At 53.0% G+C, this 19,527-nt stretch overlaps 1 protein-coding gene across 1 annotated transcript in view; it reads left to right on the forward strand.

The window, feature by feature from the left end:
* The first annotated feature begins 5,513 nt into the window (after window positions 1-5,513).
* The window catches only part of ARHGAP8 (Rho GTPase activating protein 8), a 62,840-nt gene continuing 48,826 nt past the window's right edge, over window positions 5,514-19,527 (forward strand). The window contains 1 exon segment of the mRNA XM_059937404.1: window positions 5,514-5,572. The gene's annotated coding sequence lies outside the window, so the exon portion shown is untranslated.

Consider the following 19,527-nt stretch of genomic DNA (forward strand, 5'->3'; position numbering starts at 1 on the left):
CTCTAAAAAAACAAAACAAAACAAGACTTTTTTTGGTGGGGAGGGGGGCCACACCACACGGCATGTGGTATCCTAGTTCCCTAACCAGGGATCGAACCCGCGTCCCCTGCATTGGAAGCGCGGAGCCTTAACCACTGGTCTGCCAGGGAAGTCCCAAGTTTCAGTTTTGCAATGTCAGTATGCTTAACAACACTCACTGCAGACTTAGATGTGGTTACGACAGCAAATGTTATGTTACATATATTTTACCACATTAAAACACGCACGCGTGCACACACACAAGAACGAAAGGAAGAAAGGGAGGGAGGGGAAATGAAGAATTCCCCTCCTCCTTGCAGTTCTGCAGCGCTTGCCGTGGGGAGTGTGGACGGCCTGTGTGGGCCCCTCTGCAAGGGCCCGAGTGGAGGGGAGCAGCATTCCAGCAGGGAATCGTGTTCCCAAAGCTCAGGCGTGTCCAGCAGTGAAGTGGGCAGTACTCTTGGGGATGCTGGGAGAAGTGGGGAGGCTGCTGGGCAGAGGAGCATGTGCCAGGGATGCACCGGGCACAGACTCAAGATAAGTCCCTAAAATCACAATGGTCTTCTGCTCCCTGCTTCCCGAGCACACAGAAGGCCCACACTTCCTGGTCCCCTTGGGGCTGGGTGGGGTGCTGTGACCAGCTCTGGCCAGCGACTTCTGAGCAGAGGGCCCCTTTGGTGCTGGATCTTTTCATTGCCAGGCAGAGACCCTCCAGAGCTCTCCTTTTCTCTGTGTGGTGATTGGCACTATCCAGATGGGGCTGCTCCAGCAGGCCGGGTCCCAGGAGGCTGTGGATGGGCAGCGTGCATGAGAAGTAGACCTAATTTGGTGTAAGCCCCTGAGACTGGGGATGTTTGTTACTGCAGCATAACCTGGCATGACTAACTGATACACTCCTCTTTCCCAAACACTCTAGAGGAAGGTCATCTGTGGATGGGGAGAAGGCTGATACTGGGATATGGCATTTTATTTATTTATGTGTGTTGCATACCCATCGTGGGCAGAGCCAGGACCCGGGGTTCTGATCCTGAATTGGTCACTACCTTGCTGTGTAATATTGGGCCAGTCACTCATTCTCAGATTCCTCATCCATAGTGAGGATCTTTCCAGATGTAATATTCTGTGACCGGTGATATTTCTCTGCTTGTCTGTACACTATGGACACGCGCAGAGCAGGGGCTGTAAGATCACAAACCCTGAGATACCAAGCATCCTTGATTAAGAAGCTCTGTGCAGATGACAGTGTATGGGGCCCGACAAGCACTTAATGGATTTTGACCTGAAGGTGATAATGACTTAATAAACTGATGGTTTCACCCAAGGACCCTTCTCCTCATTGACGGACGTGTTTGCAGAAAACTCAGAACTGCTTTAACAGACTGTAAAAAGCTATAAAAATGTAAAGTATCATCGACATCATCACAAGAAGAATTTCTCATGTTGGCATTTCTCTTTTCACTATGGGGATTTATGTCAGCCTGTGTTTGGCCGGGGAGGAGGGATAGGGTAGCATGAAATAGGAGGATGCAGGATAACGCAGGGCTCTTATTTGCAAGCAATGGAAGCAGATTCTGGCTGATTACCCAGAGAAGGAGTTTATTAAAGGATGTTGGGAGTTCCTAGAGTTGTCAGGAGGTGGGAGAGCCAAGCTCGAGGCTTACCTTCCAGGAACAATGCCTCAAACCATCGCATATGACAGGGCTGGTGGGAAAACTGCCACTACTGCGCCACTGCACAGGAATACTCACACCCCATAGAGATACTCCCATTGCCCAGAGAGGCTGCTATGGCACAGAGATGCTCCCACCCCGCAGAGATGCTCCCACCACACAAGGATGCTCCAGTTGTACTGGACCAAACCCACAACTGTCACCAGCATCAATAGCAATCATGTCCCAGGTATTTAAACTTGTACCCACTGCAGTGTCCCCCCCCCGCCCCAGCTGAACATCCGAGGCTGCCCTTTCCCATAATAAATTGCAGGGCCACCTCCTCTCTTACGGTGTAGGTCGCAATGGTGGAGCCTAGTCAATGTCTGGGTCCTGGCTGCAAAGGACTCTGGGTAAACCCGTGGTCTGGCCACCTCGGGTGGAGAGACTCGTAAAGGCAGGGAATCCCAATACAGCAAGGGCATTTGAAAGGTGCACGGTGTCAGAGGACACAACCAGCGTTCCAGCCTGATGTCAAAAAGGCATCAGGAAAAAAAAAAAAAAGGCATCAACAATGTCACCTGCTCAGTTTCAAATGAAAAGAGTTTCAACAATTAGGACCACGCAATCAAAGACATCGTGGAGTGTGCATATGGGTTGTACTCAGTTTGCAGTCAATGCTAACGACCGAATGCATTTGCTCTAGAACTTGGACCAGGGCACGTGATAGGAGGGCAGGGAGTCGGGAAACCTGGCTGGGGTTCCTGGCCTGGCTATACAGCAGCAGAGAAAACCCCTCACCTCGCTGGTCTGCGCCCTTAAGGGGGAGGCTTTCAACACGATCTCCCAGATGCCTTTTGGCTCAACCTATTTTGGTTTCATGGTTTTAATAAGGTTCAAAGCAGACCACGTCTTGGCTCAAGCAGCTGGCAGGGAGAGTTAATTTGGAAAAAAACAAATGAGAAGCCCGAGACCAGGGACCAGGGGTCTTTCTTTCCTCCTTCCTTCAAGCTCCCATCCCCCACTGCTTATTGATGTGGAATTTGCTGCTTGGGGGAGAAGCAGCTCTCCGACTTCATAAACATTTGTACCAAGAGCAAATTTAATAAAGCTGAGAATAATACCATTCAGATGTAATTCCTTCATTTTGCATTATTATTCTTTCTTTTCTATCGCAAAGCATTTGAAATGCAAGGAGTTATTGTTATAGCTACAAAAGGAAATGACTAACTGGTGGGTTATTGATTAGACGTGCTTGGGGAAAACCAGAAGAACCAAAAAGGGAGCTGGCCTGGGTCTCACAGTTTCTTTCTACTTCTTTTTCCTTTTATTATGAAAGGCAGGATACACCTGCATTCTTTTCCTGACAATCATTCTGTATGATTGCTTTATTGTATATATTTAAATATCACTAACCTATGGTAGTGGAATTTGTATGAGATTTTCACAAAACACAAATGCGAGGAGGGCGGCATTCCCCCTGACATGTCTTAATACCATGAAATTACACTGCCAGCCGTAGACCAGCTGGGGGGTGTTTTCTCTTCCTTCTGTCCAAAGTCGCTTTTTGAACCAGAAAACCTGCAAATTGTCCCGCTTTCATGAGACCGATCTGACATTGATAATAAAAGGTGTTTACATGCCACAAAAGGAAAAGAGAAACCAGCGCAAAGCACTAGACGAAACCCATCAAGTGTGAGTCCCTGGCATTAGGCATCCTCTCGATTTCCTTGTCAAATTTTGAGAGGGAAGAAGAGTTTTGACCCAGAAATAGGCCTCCTTCCTGATTCATCCGGGGGCTCAGGTATGCATGAGACTTAGAGGTCAGGCAGCACCATAGATGCTTCTGCTTTCTCACCACCAAAGTCCTTTGGGAGCAAGGAAGGTACAAATAATAACATGAAAGTGTGCTGTGTGAGGTGAACAGGCCCATTTGCTAGGATGGTTACAAATTCTTTGCACAGAAACAGGCAGCTGCTTGCATGACGGTAGAGAGAAACAGTGGTCATTCATTCATTCATACTGATTGGGGATAGTGGCTACCATATGCCGGACGCAGGGCTAGACACTGGAGATACTGCAGCGAGCAAACAGCCTCAGGGCTCATGGCTGCCATTAGCACGACTGGCTTGAAGCTGACTGTCTTGACTTTGGAGAGGATAAAGTTTTGGTCTAACTCCCTTCCTATCCCTGGAATGGTCATGTGTCTCAGGCTCAGCCATCCAGGGCTTCCCTGGGGATTTTTTTCCGCTAATGCTGTCAGGAGAGAAACTCTTTGCAATTTGGCTAAAAGGTATAAAGATATTTATCAGAGGGCATTTTGGTTGTAAGAAATAGAAAATTCAAACTAGTTCAAACAATAAGAGAATTTATTGGTGCATTTAATGAGAAAGTCTGGAGGAAGTGTGGGCCCCAGGGTGGGTTTGATCCAGGGGCTCTGCAAGGTCACCAAGGACCCAGTTCCTTGCCATCTCTGTTTTATCCTAAGCCCAGATCCCTTTGTGATCACAGGATGGCTTCTTGCTATTCCCAGCGCACTAAGCTTCTCATCTCAGTTGGGGGAGAGGAAAGGACAGAGCAGGATTTGTTCTTCCCCAAACTTCCAGGCAAAGTCCAGCTCCTCCCACCAACTGGAGTGTCCTGAACTGCTCACTGTGGCCCAACGAAGGCCTGCGTGATTGGCTTAGGCCCAGTGACTTCTGGAACCGGAACCAGTCACTGTAGCAGCGTGTGATATTATGCAAGCTGGCCTCTGCAATCAGATTCCCCCCTCTAGAAATGGGGAGGGTCAACACACCTGATTGTCTTGGCTGCTGTACACAGGCCACTGGGGACCACAGAGCCCACCACACGTGACCCCAGAGCTGCCAGCAGCCGTGCCACCTTCCACGCAAGGCAGCCTGGGATTGTGTAGCTGCTAGCGCCAGCCCCCTCCCCCAAGAGCAGGAGGGGGAGGGACACTTGAGCAGGGGCAGGGCAGGGTCTCACGAAAGGATCCCCCTGGCTGCTGTGTTGACACAGATGGAAAGGGGCAAGGGCAGAAGCCAGGAGATGCATTAGGAGGCTGCTGCACTGAGCCACGTGAGAGATGCTGGTGGCCTGGACCACTTGGGCCAGTGTGGGTGGACAGAAGTGGTGGCACTGTGACATGTTTTGAAGGAAGAGCTATCGGGGCTCATCCAGGGACCACGCATGGGGTGTGAGGGAATGAGGGCAGCCAAGGATGCCCCGACGGGTTTGGAAGGGGCTGGTGGAGAACCAGATGGGAAGCCCAGGAGAGGAGCCCACGTGGACGTGTGGGGATGTCAGGTGGGCAGTCAGAGGCAGGAGGCTGGAGTCGGGAGACGTTAGTTGGGGACCATCTGGTATAGGCTGTATTGAAAGCAGGAGGCTGGGGAGTAAATGAAAACAGGTGCAGACCCAGTCCCCGGGCGCCGACCTTCAGAAACCCGGGAGACGGGGAGGAGGCAGCGGAGACAGAGCTGCAGCCAGAAGGGGGCGACAGACACCGGGCCTGATAGAAATCCACCCTTAGAACGCCACCTCCCGAGCGGCTCTCCGGGTGGGAATGCGATCCTATCGGAGGACCAGTCATCCTCTTGCCTGGGGCCCTGGAACGTCAGTGGCACCTCTAGGGGTATCTGGGCCCCAGCCTGGTCTTTCCCGAGTACATGACCCCCGCCTCAGGGCTGGAACAATGACTTTGCCCATGCGCAGAAATGCAGGCCTAGCCCGCAGTGACCCTGGGCCACTCAGGTCCTGTGCTCCAGGGAAACAGCGCTGGCGGGGTAGCGCGCGGGGCGGGGCGAGGGGCGGGGCCTGAACGGGAGCCACGTCCGGGGCGGGGCCAGGTGAGTCGCAGGCCGAGCCGAGCCCAGGGGAGGCACCGGCGGAGCTGCAGTCAGGTAAGGCCCATTGTCCGCGGGAGGGAACCCGCCTGGGCCCAGGTGGGGACGCAGCGCGGGTTCTGGGGCTGGGCCCATTGCTCAGGCGGGCAAGCCGAGGCGGGGAGGGGGGCGGGGCCACATGACGCGGCGCGGAGACGGGCGGGGACCCCGGTGCCCGCGTTCGCCCCCGCGGGTTCCCGGCCCCTCCTACACCTCAACCCCTACCCTAACCCCGCCCCCGTTTTGCACGAGCGCGCGCTCCTCTCCCACTCCTCCAGTCCTGCTCCCCCGCACCCTCCCTGCACCCCCGTCCCCTCCTTCCCTGCTCCCTCGCTTCTCCCGCCTTTTCATGTCTTGGTTTGGTGCGGCTGGGCCGTCTCAGCCCAAACTTTCACCGTTCCCGCATTTTCCTCCCCAAATTCAGGGTCTCCGATCCGGCCGGGTCCGCACACTGTGCCGACACATCAGTTCCCTCAGCTCCAACTTGGGAGGCGGGAAGCATCGCTCCGCTTCACAGATGTGAAAACTGAGGCTGAGAAGTTGCTGCACTGATTCAGACTCAGAGGCTCCGGCTGGGGGTGCGGGCCCGCTCATCACAGGGGATGGACCCCCAAGACTTAATATGCCCAAAACTTAAATCAGCCTCCAAAATCGCCAGTTAGGGGAGAGACCCTGGACGCTTTCACTTTTCCCAAACCTTGGCCCTGCGCCACTGTCAACAGCACTGGCTTGGGGGTTCCCCAGGGCCTGGCAGGTGGGTGAAGAGTGGAGGCTAAGGCTCCAGGAGAAGGAAGCAGGGTGGCAGGGGAGGAGTTCCTCAGTCCTTGTCGGCGGCGTGGGGACCTGGCCTTGGCTGTCTGGAGGCCACAGACTTTGAGGTTTTGTGACGGAGGCTGTGTGGATTCCAGAGCACCCGGTGCTTATTGATGGTGAAATGCAGTGTTGATATTTGTCCTGGTGAGAACTCAAAATCTAAGACTCAGCAGTAAATATCCTTTGGTCAGTCTCTGTTGGCGGTTTTAGGGTCTTGTTTGTGAGTTTCTCCTTTAATGCAGTGACGTTAAACCATTTCTCAAACCAACAGCAGGGCAGGGGCCAAGGGGTGAAGACGGACACAGTGCACTGGCCTGAGCCGGGCTAGTCCTTGTGGACAGCCACCTCCCCAGTCCCCTGCCCACGGAGGACTCAAAGTCTAGCCTCTGTGTGACAGAGGGAAGCCAGGGGCTTGTGGGAGGTCAGGGAGGGCTTCCTGGAGGAAGTGACCTTTGAGTTGGAAGATGGGTGAGAGATAGGCAGGGAAGGGTGTGGCACACAGGTTACACAGAGGCTGGGGGACTGTAGTTGGCTGAGGATAAGTCACATGTGAGGTGGGGGTAGAAATACCTGTAGAGTACCTGACAGGTGGTCAGGTGGAGCCGGTAGGAATTTACTTGGTTGTCACTGAGTCGCTGAAGTGCAACCTCAGTGAGATGTTTTGTTTGTTTGTTTGTTTGTTGTATTCATTTGTTTAATTTTTAGATTGCACATATAAGTGAAAAAGTATTTGTCTTTCTCTGACTTACTTCACAAAGCATAATACCTTCCAGGTCCATCTGTACTTTTGCAGATGGCAATATTTGATGCTTTTTTTATGGCTGAGTAATATTCCATTGTGTATATATGCTACATCTTTATCCACTCCTCTGCTGATGGGCGCTGCAGCGAGATGTTTTAAGGTCTGGAAACTTGACTAAACATCCCATGGATCTTGACATCTCCCTAACAAGCCAGTTCCAGCTGAGTCGGTTGTGGGCACGCCATGGATGGTGGCTTCCAGCAAGAGCTCAGCCACCCTGCAAGTGCCTGGCGTGCATACCCATTCCCTGATTTTACCCTCTTTTACTGATGGGGAAACCAAGGCACAGAGGCAGCAGGAGGGGGAGAATGAACCACAGAGGGAGTCAGAGACCTAGTTTTGGAGCAGGTCACTTTCCCTCTTGGGGACTCAGCCTCCTGACCTGTAAAGTGGCTGCCCTTGGCCATCCTTCCCCAAAAGCATCACGGGCACCTTTGCTAATGGCTCTCAGGCCCTAACTGTCCACTTGATTGCCTCATTCCTCACTCACACCAGCCTCATGAGGCAGGGGCTGTTACTGTCCCCTTTTACAGATGAGGAAACTGAGGCAGGGATGTTTAGATGACTTTCTGAGGTCATATGGCCAGTGAATGGAGAGCCAGGCCCACTGTGCTGTGGCTGCAGTATTCACGCCCTCCTCACCGGGCCAGCCGCCTCCCAGGGCCCTGAGGTCTGTCTCCTGGGTGGAGACATTCCAAGGCTGCCAGTGACTGCCCTTCAAATCTATGTGAGAATAGCTCTGGGATATGAGAATGATGCTTTCAGTTTCTTTTCAGATAAATTACTTAACTTTTCCCTCAATCCTTTGATTAAAATTGATGTTCAAGGAAGATGTGCCACATGTATCCAGAGGCTTCCCAGGCCGCCCAGGGTACATCTGAGGGTCCCCTTCTGGGCCCGGCACTGAGGGAGGGGGATGACCTCAGAGATGTCGGTGTGGGGCTCAGCTGCAGGGTCCCGTCCCAGCCACCTTCCTGGAGGCACCCAGAGCTGCTGGCAGCTGGATCTGGCCACTGTCCCGGTTTCTGGGTCCCTGGAAGGCAGGCGACCAGGCCGAGTCGGGTCCTCGTTTTCTCACCTCTCAAATGGGCATCAAGCAGCAGGGTGTCCTGAAGCTCAGAGGGAATAACACGGGTGCTCAGTGCCGGCAGAGTGTGCGCTGGTTAACAGCTGGCGCTGGAGCCTGACGCCCCGACCCCCATCCCGGCCACGTGACCGTGAGTTGCTAACCAGAGGAGCTGACCACTCCGTGCCTTGGTTTCCCCACCTGTAAAATATGGGCAGTGTTATCACCTACTCCTAGGGTTCCCGGGAGAAAGAAACAAATGAGTTAATGTGTGCAAAGTGCCTAAAACAGGGCAGGGCACCTTTATAGGTGTTTACACTTAGCAGTACTCGTTGTCCCGCCTCCCCCCCGACCCCTGCGCCCAACCAGGGAAGACGTGTGGGGGACTGAGCTTGTGTGGAACCTGGTCCTGCCCGGGGCGGGGGCCAAACGGTTCTTTCTTCAGTGACCTTGGACAGAGGAGGGCATGAGAAGTTTGTTTCAGTCGGAGCCTGTGACTGTTCCATCAAAGGAACTGATTTGGCAGGTCAGGAGTCCAGAAGCTTCTGGGGAGCTGCCCCTTCCCTCCCCCAACCTGGTCATAAAACTAAAACAAGCAAAGGAAACCGGTGGCCAGGAGGCTGTCTGGGCTGGGGCGTTTGTCATCCACAGAAAAACGGCTTGTGGTTGGGATGTGGACCAGCAGGGCATGTGTGTGGGACTTCTGGAAAGCACCTCCTCTCTGGGCCAAGATTTCCATCAAGTTTTAGGGGCCTCTGAGGCCCCTGCAGCTGTGAGGGTCTCTGCTCCCACCGGTGTCCCTAATGCTCCCAGGTCTGTGCTGTTATAACACCTTGCATATTAGGTAGGAGGGCTGATGGATTTATTTAAGTTTTTCCCGTGATGGAGAATTTCAGATGTTCAAAAGGAAGCAGACATCCTAGCATAAACCGCCACCATGCTGCAGCCAACCTGCCTTGCGCTCAGCCCCACCTGCTCTCCCCTCCCCACTCCCCGCCTCGGCTCACCTCCCCTCCCCCGCCGCTTACCCCCTGCTCCCCTGTTATTTTAATACTCGTGCTCCATAAATACTGCAGGGTGCCTCCACTTTTGTAACATGACCGCAATATTATTATCACACTTAAAACAATGAACAATAATTCCTTAATATCCAATACCCAGTTAGTATTCAGAATCCCAATTGCCTCAAATATAAACATTTCTTATATTTTTTGTCAGGATCCAAATAAGGTTAATCTGTCTTCTGACCATTGCCTGGCCTCTTTAGGAGTGGTCTGTATGTGACTTCCACAGCCCTGGTGACCGTTACCATGCATTTGCCTCCAGGGTGCCCGACCTTTCAGCGTGATGTCACACCTGCCCTTTATTTGATCCTCATTGTGGCGCTGGTGGGGCAGGGCTTGTGCCCATTTCACAGATGGGGGAGTGGGGTCTGAGAAGAGCGGACCGGCCTCACTGAGGAGGCACCTTGAGTAGGGGGGGGACATGGGCTGGAACCCATTCCTCTGACTCTTCATCTGTGCTGCATGCTCACAGCGCTGGTGCAGGGGCTGGGGGCCAACGCTCCAGAGGTACAGAGGGGTCTGTGGATCGGGTACAGAGGGGATCAGAACCAGATCCCTGGCTCTGCAAAGTACAAGTGGCCTGACCTTCCCCGGGGACTTGGGGTGTTTTTCTCTCTGGCTTCATCGGGAGCAAGTGTTTATTTGACCCGGCTAAACTGTAACCAGATCTTTCTATACAGAAGCATCTGAAGGTGGAGTGTTGGTTTATGGGGGCCCTGTGGTTACCACTTCGCTTTCCAAGGAGGCCAGTGAGGAGGTAGATTTGGATTCAGACTGAATTATTGAATTGGACTTGAGCCAATGGTAGTAATAGAAACCATAGGGATCATTTACTCCCTGCAGGAGCTGTGTGTTCCAGCTAGAGGGGACCGCATGTGCAAAGGCCCTGAGGCAGGAACAGCTTGGCATGTTTGAGGAGCAACCCTGAGGCTTTTGTGGCTGGAGCAGAGACAATGAGGGTGGCGTGGAGTGGTATGAGATGAGTTCCTGAGGGCGGCGGGGCCAGGCCACAAGAGTCTTTCAGGTGTTTGTAGGGGTTTGAATTTTATTCCAAGAACTACAGGACACTGTTGGCACTCAGAGGGTGTCATGGGAGGTGTGGAGTAAGTAGTTGGGATATTCGAGTTGAGAGTTGGGGGAGAGGTCTGGGCCTGAGATCTGGGTTTGGGGGTGGAGAGCCTGGGATTTAATATCCCTTAGGGAGGAGAGGAGAGGACCCAGGGTCCCCCCACCCGACAGGTCTGAGTATGGATGATGGAGATTATGGCAGAGCCCCCAGCTGTGTCCTCTTCCGGGACAGAGAAGCCTGGGATGGCAGACAGTGGAGTGAGCAAGGTGGGCAGTGGGAGTGACCTGGGGTGGGGGGTGGGGTGTTGGTGAGACGGGCCAGGAAGGCTTTGAATGCTAGGCTCTGCTGTGTACACTTTGCCTGCTCTCTTGTTCAACAGACACCCCAAGTTCCTTTCATGTCCTGGGCTGGATGAGTGCTGGGGCTCAAGCGTGAGTCAGAAATGGCCCCGGCTGTCAGGGAACACACGGTGATGGGTCAAGAAGGACACATGGACACCTGGTGTAGGCTGATGAGGGCTGCCAGAGTTTGGAGGAAACCCCTCTCCCAGCCTGTGGTAGGTGGGGGGTCTGGGGGCATCCTAACGCTTTTGACTGTAACAGACAGAAAACCCAGCTCTGAACCAGCCCAAAAGTCCAAGTGGCCATATCGGCCCATGTAGCTGAAATGGTCTGGGGATGCTATGGAGATCAGGTATGGCTTGATCAAGGCTGAGCAATTTCCTGCCCTTTTTGTGGGCTGCTGGATCTTCGGGGTGGCAGCAAATTGGCTCCAGCCATTCCAGGCCTCATCTTTATACGCAGCTGTGTGGAGAGAAACTCCTCCAGTGGCCCTCTCAGGACAGCAAGTGATCTTCTTTCCCAGAAGCACCTGGAAAGCTTTTCCTGATACCTCACAGGCCTGAATGAACCCATATCTGTGGCCAGGAAAGTTGCCATGTGTTGATTGGCTCAACTTGGCTTCCTCAGCAAACCTTTGAGAGGGGAGATAGGCTTCCTCTTAGGTAACCAGGCAGGCTGGGAGGTGGGGTGGGTCAGCTCTTTGCAGCTGGAGGGCTGTGCAGGTGAGGGGTGCACACCTGAGCGAGCACCTGGGTACCGTGGGCAGGGCCACAGGGATGCTGGAGAGGGGAACGGCCCCAAGTCTCGAGGTTGGTGTCTACAAGAACCACAGGTCTCTCTGCAGACCCCCCTTGTCTTTTCAGAGTGCCCACTGTCCCTGGGACTTGTGGGCAGGTGTCTGACAAAGTCCTGTAGCAGGTCACAGCTCATTTGGACCTTGTTGCTGCCACCTTTGGGTGTCACGCCCAGGTTCCAGTGGGTTCTGGCCCCACTACCTGCACAAATGATCTACACCTGCCTTCTCGCCAGTGTCGGGGACCCAATGGTGTTTGTGATCAAGAGTGGGTAGTGGGGTCTGTATAAATAAATTTGTGACATAGCTGAGACAAAAGGGTGAAAATTACTCTTCATGGGGTGCAACCCGGAGACTCTGGAATCCCAACTCAGGTGGCCCCCTTCTCAGCCCCTGCCCCTTATGCCTTGACTTTGCCCCCCCTACCCAGGTGGGACCCTGTGCCAGCCTCCTTCTCTCTGGGTCTCCGTGACCTCCCTGTAAATATAGGGTTAGGCGTGGATGGCCCTGAGCCCACCTCTCTTCCCCGCAGAGCCCTTTATCAGACGCCCCATCCTGAGCCTAAAGCCGAGAGCTAGGTCCTACAAATACGGCCGCGGGCTCTTGCTCCATGTGGCCCGCACATCGTCTGCGCCACTCAAATTAAATTTGGTGCTAATTTGCCCGAGGTAAGTAGGTGATAATTTGTAGCTACAGCATTAAGATAATTGCTGTGAGGGTCTATTTGTGTAATGTGCAAATATATTTTCATAGCAACAAACCATTTTGCTATGAATTATACATAGAACTGTCAGGTGATTTGAAGCCTCTTTTGCACGCCGGCCGTGTTGCACCTGCCCCGGTCCATGGCTCTAGCCGGCGTGGCCTCGCGATGCTGGTGGCTCCTCGGTGCCCACGTCCCCCATCCTCGGGCTACGGAGCCTGGGTCAGAGGGAAAGGGCTTGGCAGCGAGAGGTTCGGGAAGGAGTTGAGGCGTGTGTGGACTCAGGTGGAGGGCAAGGCAGGTCGGGGGTGATGGAGCTGCTGCTCTGAAGCCCACTGCCGAGGAAAAATGGTCCATTTGTAATGTCTGGTTTATTCTCATTTTATTTCGGCATTTATATGCCGTATACGCATACGGCCCGTATGGACCCGTATATGCCGGGCCTGGTGCTCAGGGATCCCGTTTCATCAAGTCCAGGCCCCACCTCGGGGGGGTGGGGGGTGGTGAGGGAGCCCCCTAGTCATGTTAACTAAAGGATCACAGAACCAGCTACCCACTCGTACCTGGTGGAGAGGTGCAAATGATGGGTACCAGAGGGGTGAATGATGGGTACCAGAGCTGCGATTGATGGGTACCAGAGCGGTGAATGATGGGTACCAGAGGGGTGAATGATGGGTACCAGAGCTGCGATTGATGGGTACCAGAGCGGTGAATGATGGGTTCCAGAGCTGCGAATGATGGGTACCAGAGCGGTGAATGATGAGTACCAGGGCAGTGAATGATGGGTTCCAGGGCGGTGAATGATGGGTACCAGGGCTGTGAATGATGGGTTCCAGAGCTGCGAATGATGGGTACCAGAGTGGTGAATGATGGGTACCAGGGCGGTGAATGATGGGTACCAGAGCTGCGAATGATGGGTACCAGGGCGGTGAATGATGGGTACCAGGGCGGTAAATGATGTGTACCAGAGCGGTGAATGATGGGTACCAGAGTTGCGAATGATGGGTACCAGAGCGGTGAATGATGGGTACCAGGGCGGTGAATGATGGGTACCAGGGCTGCGAATGATGGGTACCAGGGCGGTGAATGATGGGTACCAGGGCGGTGAATGATGGGTACCAGAGCTGCGAATGATGGGTACCAGAGCGGTGAATGATGGGTACCAGGGTGGTGAATGATGGGTACCAGAGCGGTAAATGATGTGTACCAGAGCTGCGAATGATAGGTACCAGAGGTGCAAATGATGTGTACCAGAGCTGCAAATGATGGGTTCCACAGGGGTGAATGATGGGTCCAGGTGCTGGGAGCGTGTGGGGGAGGGGCCTGACACACTGTGGTTGGAAAGGGAGGTCAAAAGGATGAACAGGAGTTGCCCTGAAGGTGGGGACTACTGTATAATATGAATATATATTTCATCCTTGTCCCCAGTTCTTGACACAGAGCTCCTAAAACGTGGCAATTTCCTGCATGATAGGAGTGAATTTTATTCATAATGGGCCCTTTTTGACCTTACCTAAGGCCATACTAATGAGATGACTCAAGGTGGGGCCCCTAGATAGCATCAGGATGGGGGCTGGTCGGCCAGAGGACCCACCCTCCTGATGAGAGGGTTAGGGCTGTCAACCCCCGCTTCAATCTCCAGGGAGCGGGGAGGGGCTGGAGATTGAGTTTAATCAATGGCAGTGGTCTAATCAATTATGCCGGTGTAATGAAACTTGGGTGAAAACTCTGGAACCAGGAGACTTCCGGGTTGGTGAACACATCCCTGTGCTGGGGGGTGGCACACCCAGTCAGGGCCTGGGAGCTCCGTGCACAGCCTTGCCCCCATACCTTGCTCCGTGCATCTCTTCTGTTTGGCGGTTCCTGAGTTGTAGCCTTTAAAATAAACTGGTAACCGTAAGTAAGGCACTTTCTTGAGCTCTGTGAGTCATTCTAGCAAATTACTGAACCAGAGGGGGGGGTCATGGGAGCCCCCAGATTTGTAGCCAAGTCAATCAACCATGGCTGGTGCCGGGTGGTGGGATGTGCCCATGGTTACTTTCCTCCTTGCATTAAAAATATATATTTTTGACATTTCCTACCATGATTTGGAGTCATTTTGGCTCTTGGCTGGAGTCAAGAGACCTGGTTTCAAGATCCAGCGCCATGGGCTTGCTGTGTGGCTTTGGGCAAGCCCCTTCCCCTCTCTGGGCCTCAGTTTTCCTGCTGTACAATGACAGTTGACAGCACAAGATGTTCACTGTGATCCTTCTTGGTGCCAGTGTTTTGTGATTCTGACAGTTCGTGGGAAAGAGGAATCTGAGTGGGTAAGAGGCCTGTGTCAGTCACGTTCTCCAGAGAAGCGGAAACAAAAAATAGGAGGCATTTATACAGAGAGATTTGTTTTAAGGCATCGGTTCATGCAGTTGTGGGGACCAGCGAGTCTGAAATCTGCAGGGCAGGGCAGGGCAGCAGGCTGGAAGCTTAGGCAGGAACTCTGTGTTGTAGTGTTGAGGCAGAATTCTTTCTCGAAAAACGCCGGTGTTTGCTCTTAGGCCTTCAACTGATTAGACGAAGCCCACCCACACCATCGAGGGTAATCTGCTTTATTCAAAGTTAATTGATTGTAAGTATTAATCATATCCACACACACCTTCACAGCAACATCTAGACTGGTGTTTGATCAAAGAACTGGGCACCGTAGCCCAGCCAAGCTGACACATAAAGTCAACCATCACAAGGCCGGTGGGACCAGCCCGACCAGGTGCAGGAGCCCTCCGCTCCGTGGGGGCCTCCCAGCCAGTAAGAGCCCCTTGGGGCTCCTGGGCCTGGAGAGGACAGACCAGCTGTGTGGTGCCTGGTGGGAGCAGGACACTGGCCTCCCGAGGATCGCCTGGGCAGCATGGGGGTGGCTTCCTTCCCTTGCCCTGGCCGTGTGCCCGTCCTGCACGGGGTGGGGTCCTGCTGGCCATATGCAGCAGGGGGCCAGGGGAGGCCACCAGGCTCTGACCCAAGCCCAGGGGAGCAACCCACGACGGGAGAAGAGCTTTATTTTACTCTTGACTATGGGCCTGCGGGGTTGGGGGCTCACAGGGCTCCCCTGACAGTTACCCCCCAGCTAGCCGTTCGTCGCCACAACAAAGCACAGATTATGTATGACACGCTCAGGCCCAAGCACACAAGCTTCAAAACAAATAGTGCTGCCTGTGCTGTTTGGGCTAGGCGATCGGGGGAAGGCTCTGAGCTTGCAGAGGAAAAAAAAGGAGTGCAAAGCATTCTGGTTACAGCAGAGTCTGGAGGAAAAGCAAAGTCTTCTTGGCTTCAGAGGCTCTGGGGCCTCAGGCTGTGCTGCTGGGCTCACTGCAGCTGGAGTTCCCCCCATCCCCCCGGGGGCTGAGGAGGAGGCCTGGGGCCCCTCGGGGGTTCACCCCGGTGGTCAGTGCCTCCTGAGAGGCTTTGAAGCAAGAACGTTCCAGACGTGTTCCCGGCCCTGGGTGGGCGGGTCCCCCAGGAGGTGCCCCTGCCTTTTCAATCAGGGGCCCCTGGTGCCCTCAGAAGGTTGCTTTCAAGCTGTTTGTTAACAGGCTGGTGACAGGCTTATTCCAGACTGGCGCACCCAAGGGGGAGATGCAGGGCTGGAAGCTGGGGGCTGGGGGGAGGGGCCGAGGGTGGAGTGGGGCCAGGATGGCCTCCCCCCGTCTTCAGACTTCGGGACCCCCTCTCACCTGTCGTGAGGTGTCAGTGGAATGACAGGGCGTGTCAGGGGGCGGTGTAGAAGGTTGTGCCAGTGACCCCTGAGACCTCGCCTCCTTGTTCCTGGGGTCTCTGCCCCCCTTTCCCTTCCCTGCCCCTGTCCTGCACGGCCCCCTTGTACCCTGCCCAGGGTCTCCCACCAGCAGCCCAGAGAGGGCACAAACCTGGGCAAGGCCACACAGCCGTCTGTGGCAGCAGAGTCCCCCTGAGGGAGCAGGTGACCTGGGCTGGGAAGAGTGCTTGGGGGGTGCGGAGCACAGCAGGGGGCGGAGGGAGGAGGCTGATTGAAACTGGACACGAGCCAGGCAACGGTCACTGGCGACATGGCCCCTGGACAGCGGAGAGCCATCAGAAGGGAAACACCAAAACCCCAGGCTTACCTGTGCCAAGAGAAGCCGTAGAGGCAGAAGTCCTAGGGGTTGTCCTGGGGCTGACTCGCTGTGTGACCTCGAGCCACCGTAGGCCTCTCACTGACCTTGGTTTTGTTCTCTGATAAATGGGGTGATAGAGCCACGCCAGGGCTGCTCCCTCCTGCCCGCCATCTGTCTCCAACTGTCTTTAAGAAAATTGTTCAGAGTACAGAAACATGTAAGAAAACACATTTTTTACCGTGATTTGGAAATTGGTACCATTCGTTATGGGTTTTCTCTGTCTCTGTCTTTCTCTCTTTCTTAGCTGAACTCCTGGAAGGTGAATGGCAGACCTCCTGCCATTCCCTGCTGACTATTTTAGCATCTGAGTGTAAAGACATTCTCTTGTATAACCTGATACCATTCTCACATCTAAGAAAATTAACCGTAATTCCTTGAATGTCATCAACCATTCAGGCCACATTCAAATTGTGCCAGGTGCCCCAGGAATGTTTTCACTGCTCTATTTATTTCTTTATTTACTTACTTACTCACTTATTTATTTATTTACTTATTTGCTGCATTGGGTCTTTGTTGCTCGCGTGGGCTTTCTCTAGTTGTGTCGAGCAGGGGCTACTCTTCCCTATGGTGTGCGGGCTTCTCATTGCGGTGGCTTCTCTTGTTGCGGAGCACGGGCTCTAGGTGCACGGGCTTCAGTAGTTGTGGCATGTGGGCTCAGTAGTTGTGCCTCACGGCCTCTAGAGCGCAGGCTCAGTAGTTGTGGTGCACGGGCTTAGTTGCTCCGCGGCATGTGGGATCTTCCCGGACCAGGGCTCGAACCTGTGTCCCCTGCGTTGGCAGGCGGATTCTTAACCACTGCGCCACTGGGGAAGTCCCTTCACTGCTCCTTTATAAACCATCAAGGTTCCCATGCTGTGTTGGGTCCTTATGTCTCTCCATCTCCTTTCAATCTAGAACAGTGCACCCACCCCCACTTCTCCCCCTCCCCTGCTTTTTTTTTTTTTTTAAATAACATCAACTTTTAAAGAGACCACTGTTACAGTGGAGGATTACTGGACTGAATGTCAATATTATGACATAGTATGAGTGTGTTTCATGTTTGGTAATTGCAATCATTGTTGCTTTTGTTGTGGTCATCCATGTACAATGCTTGGTGTCAGTCTATTTATCTCTTGTAAAAATAAAATACAGTGTGTGTGTGTGTGTGAAAAAAAAAAAATCAGAAAAAAAACACCCCCCCCAAAAAAAAAAAAAAAAGAGAGTGAGTAAAACTTACCTCTTCATAAAAAAAAAAAAAAAAAAAAAAAAAATAGAGAGACCAGGCCAATGAATTGCCTTGTAGAATGGCTCTCATTCTAGGTTTGTCTGATTTTTTCTTTTTTTTTTTTTTTGGCCACACTGCGCGGCTTGTGGGATCTTAGTTCCCCGACCTGGTCCACAACGGTGAAAACACAGAATCCTAACCACTAGGCCACCAGGAAACTCCCCTAGGTTTGTCTGATTTGTTTTCCCCCATCATGGTGTCATTTCTTGTGTTCTTTGGTCCCCTGGGGTGCTTCCTCTGGAACAATAAAGCTAGAGACTTAATTAGATTCAGGTGAGGTCTTTTGGGCACGAATATCGCAGCGCATCTGGAGGTGCCGAGGTCAGGCTGTCCCGCCATCGTGGTGCTGAGCTTGCCTGACTGCGGTGGTGGCCACCAGAGTCTATGGGGAGCACGTCACCTGTGCCTGGACACAGCCGTGTTGTCCACACCCCTTTCCTGCCCCCAAATCTCCCTCCACTTTGCAGCAAGAGACACCAACTCCTGTCCCAGATGGTGCTGCCCATGCTGCTGGTGGCCTGGGCGTTGGGCTGACTATTCCAGGGTCTGGGGTGCTCTGGGCTGATGGGTGGGGTGGTGGGTGAGCAGACAGAGCTGATTACAAAAAGTACGTGGGCGTGCCGTCTGGTTATGACTTTGTCAAATGTGGGTGCACGTGGGCAAAACTGGAGAAGAGTGTGCAGAAATAAAAGTTGCACACAGGGTAGTGGGAGACTCCCTGCTACCCCATAAACTTAAGTCCTTTCATGTTGTTGTCATACCGTTTTGCTATTTAGAAATGAACTGTGGAGTAGGGGGAGATCGGGGGGATTTAATCAGGCAACATGGAGTGGACCAGTTTCATTGAAAGATTGTGTTATCTGCTGGCCACGGAGAAGAAGCTTGGATCAGGGGAGAGTGGCGTCCTCGGGGGCCCTGCTGAGTTAGCATTGGTGTCGCCACTTCTAACTGCCTCTCCTGGAGGGGAGAGGTCGGGACTGAGTGCAGGGCAGGGCTGATGTCCATTGGTGCCCGTCATAGCTCTGTTCTAAGCCAGATCTCCCCCAAAGAGTTTTCAGAAATGAAGTTCATTTTCTTGTGCCGCAATCAAAAAGAAAAACAGTGTGGGCTTGATTGTTTCATTCTCTTAAAGTAGAGAATACTGAGGAAGATTTCATCGTGTTTCAATACCACTGATCTTTCAAAGAAAAAAAATCAGTACTCGTTTTGTTACAAGTGACAGGTCATCTATAACCCAAACTGGCTTAAGCAGAAAAGAGGATTTATTGGATCTTTGCACTCAGGTACAGCTGGATCCAGGTGCACAGTGTTTTAGGGACATTTTCTCCATCCCTTGCATTGTCTTCTGCCATGGGCTTCATTTTCCTCCAGTTCCATGTGGTGACCTTGGGTAACTCCAAGCTCACATCCTGTCAAGTTTGGGTCCAGTAGAAGAAATTTTAAAAGTATCTCTTCTGGGCTTCCCTGGTGACACAGTGGTTAAGAATCCACCTGCCAATGCAGGGGACACGGGTTCGAGCCCTGGTCCGGGAAGATCCCACATGCTGCGGAGCAACTAAGCCCGTGCACCACAACTACTGAGCCTGCACTCTAGAGCCCATGAGCCACACCTACTGAGCCCATGTGCCACAACTACTGAAGCCTGCGTGCCTAGAACCCGTGCTCCACAACAAGAGAAGCCACCGCAATGAGAAGCCCACACACTATAAATAAATTTATTTGCATGCATGCCCACAAAAATAAATAAATTTATTTTTTTAAAAAAGTATCTCAGTAGCTTTTTTTTTTAAATTTATTTGTTTATTTATTTTTGGCTGTGTTGGGTCTTCGTTGCTGCGCACGGGCTTTCTCTAGTTGCAGTGAGCGGGGGCTACTCTTCGTTGCGATGCGCGGGC

Source organism: Balaenoptera ricei, chromosome 10 (assembly GCF_028023285.1).
Source record: "Balaenoptera ricei isolate mBalRic1 chromosome 10, mBalRic1.hap2, whole genome shotgun sequence".
NCBI classification, from domain to species: Eukaryota; Metazoa; Chordata; class Mammalia; order Artiodactyla; family Balaenopteridae; genus Balaenoptera; species Balaenoptera ricei.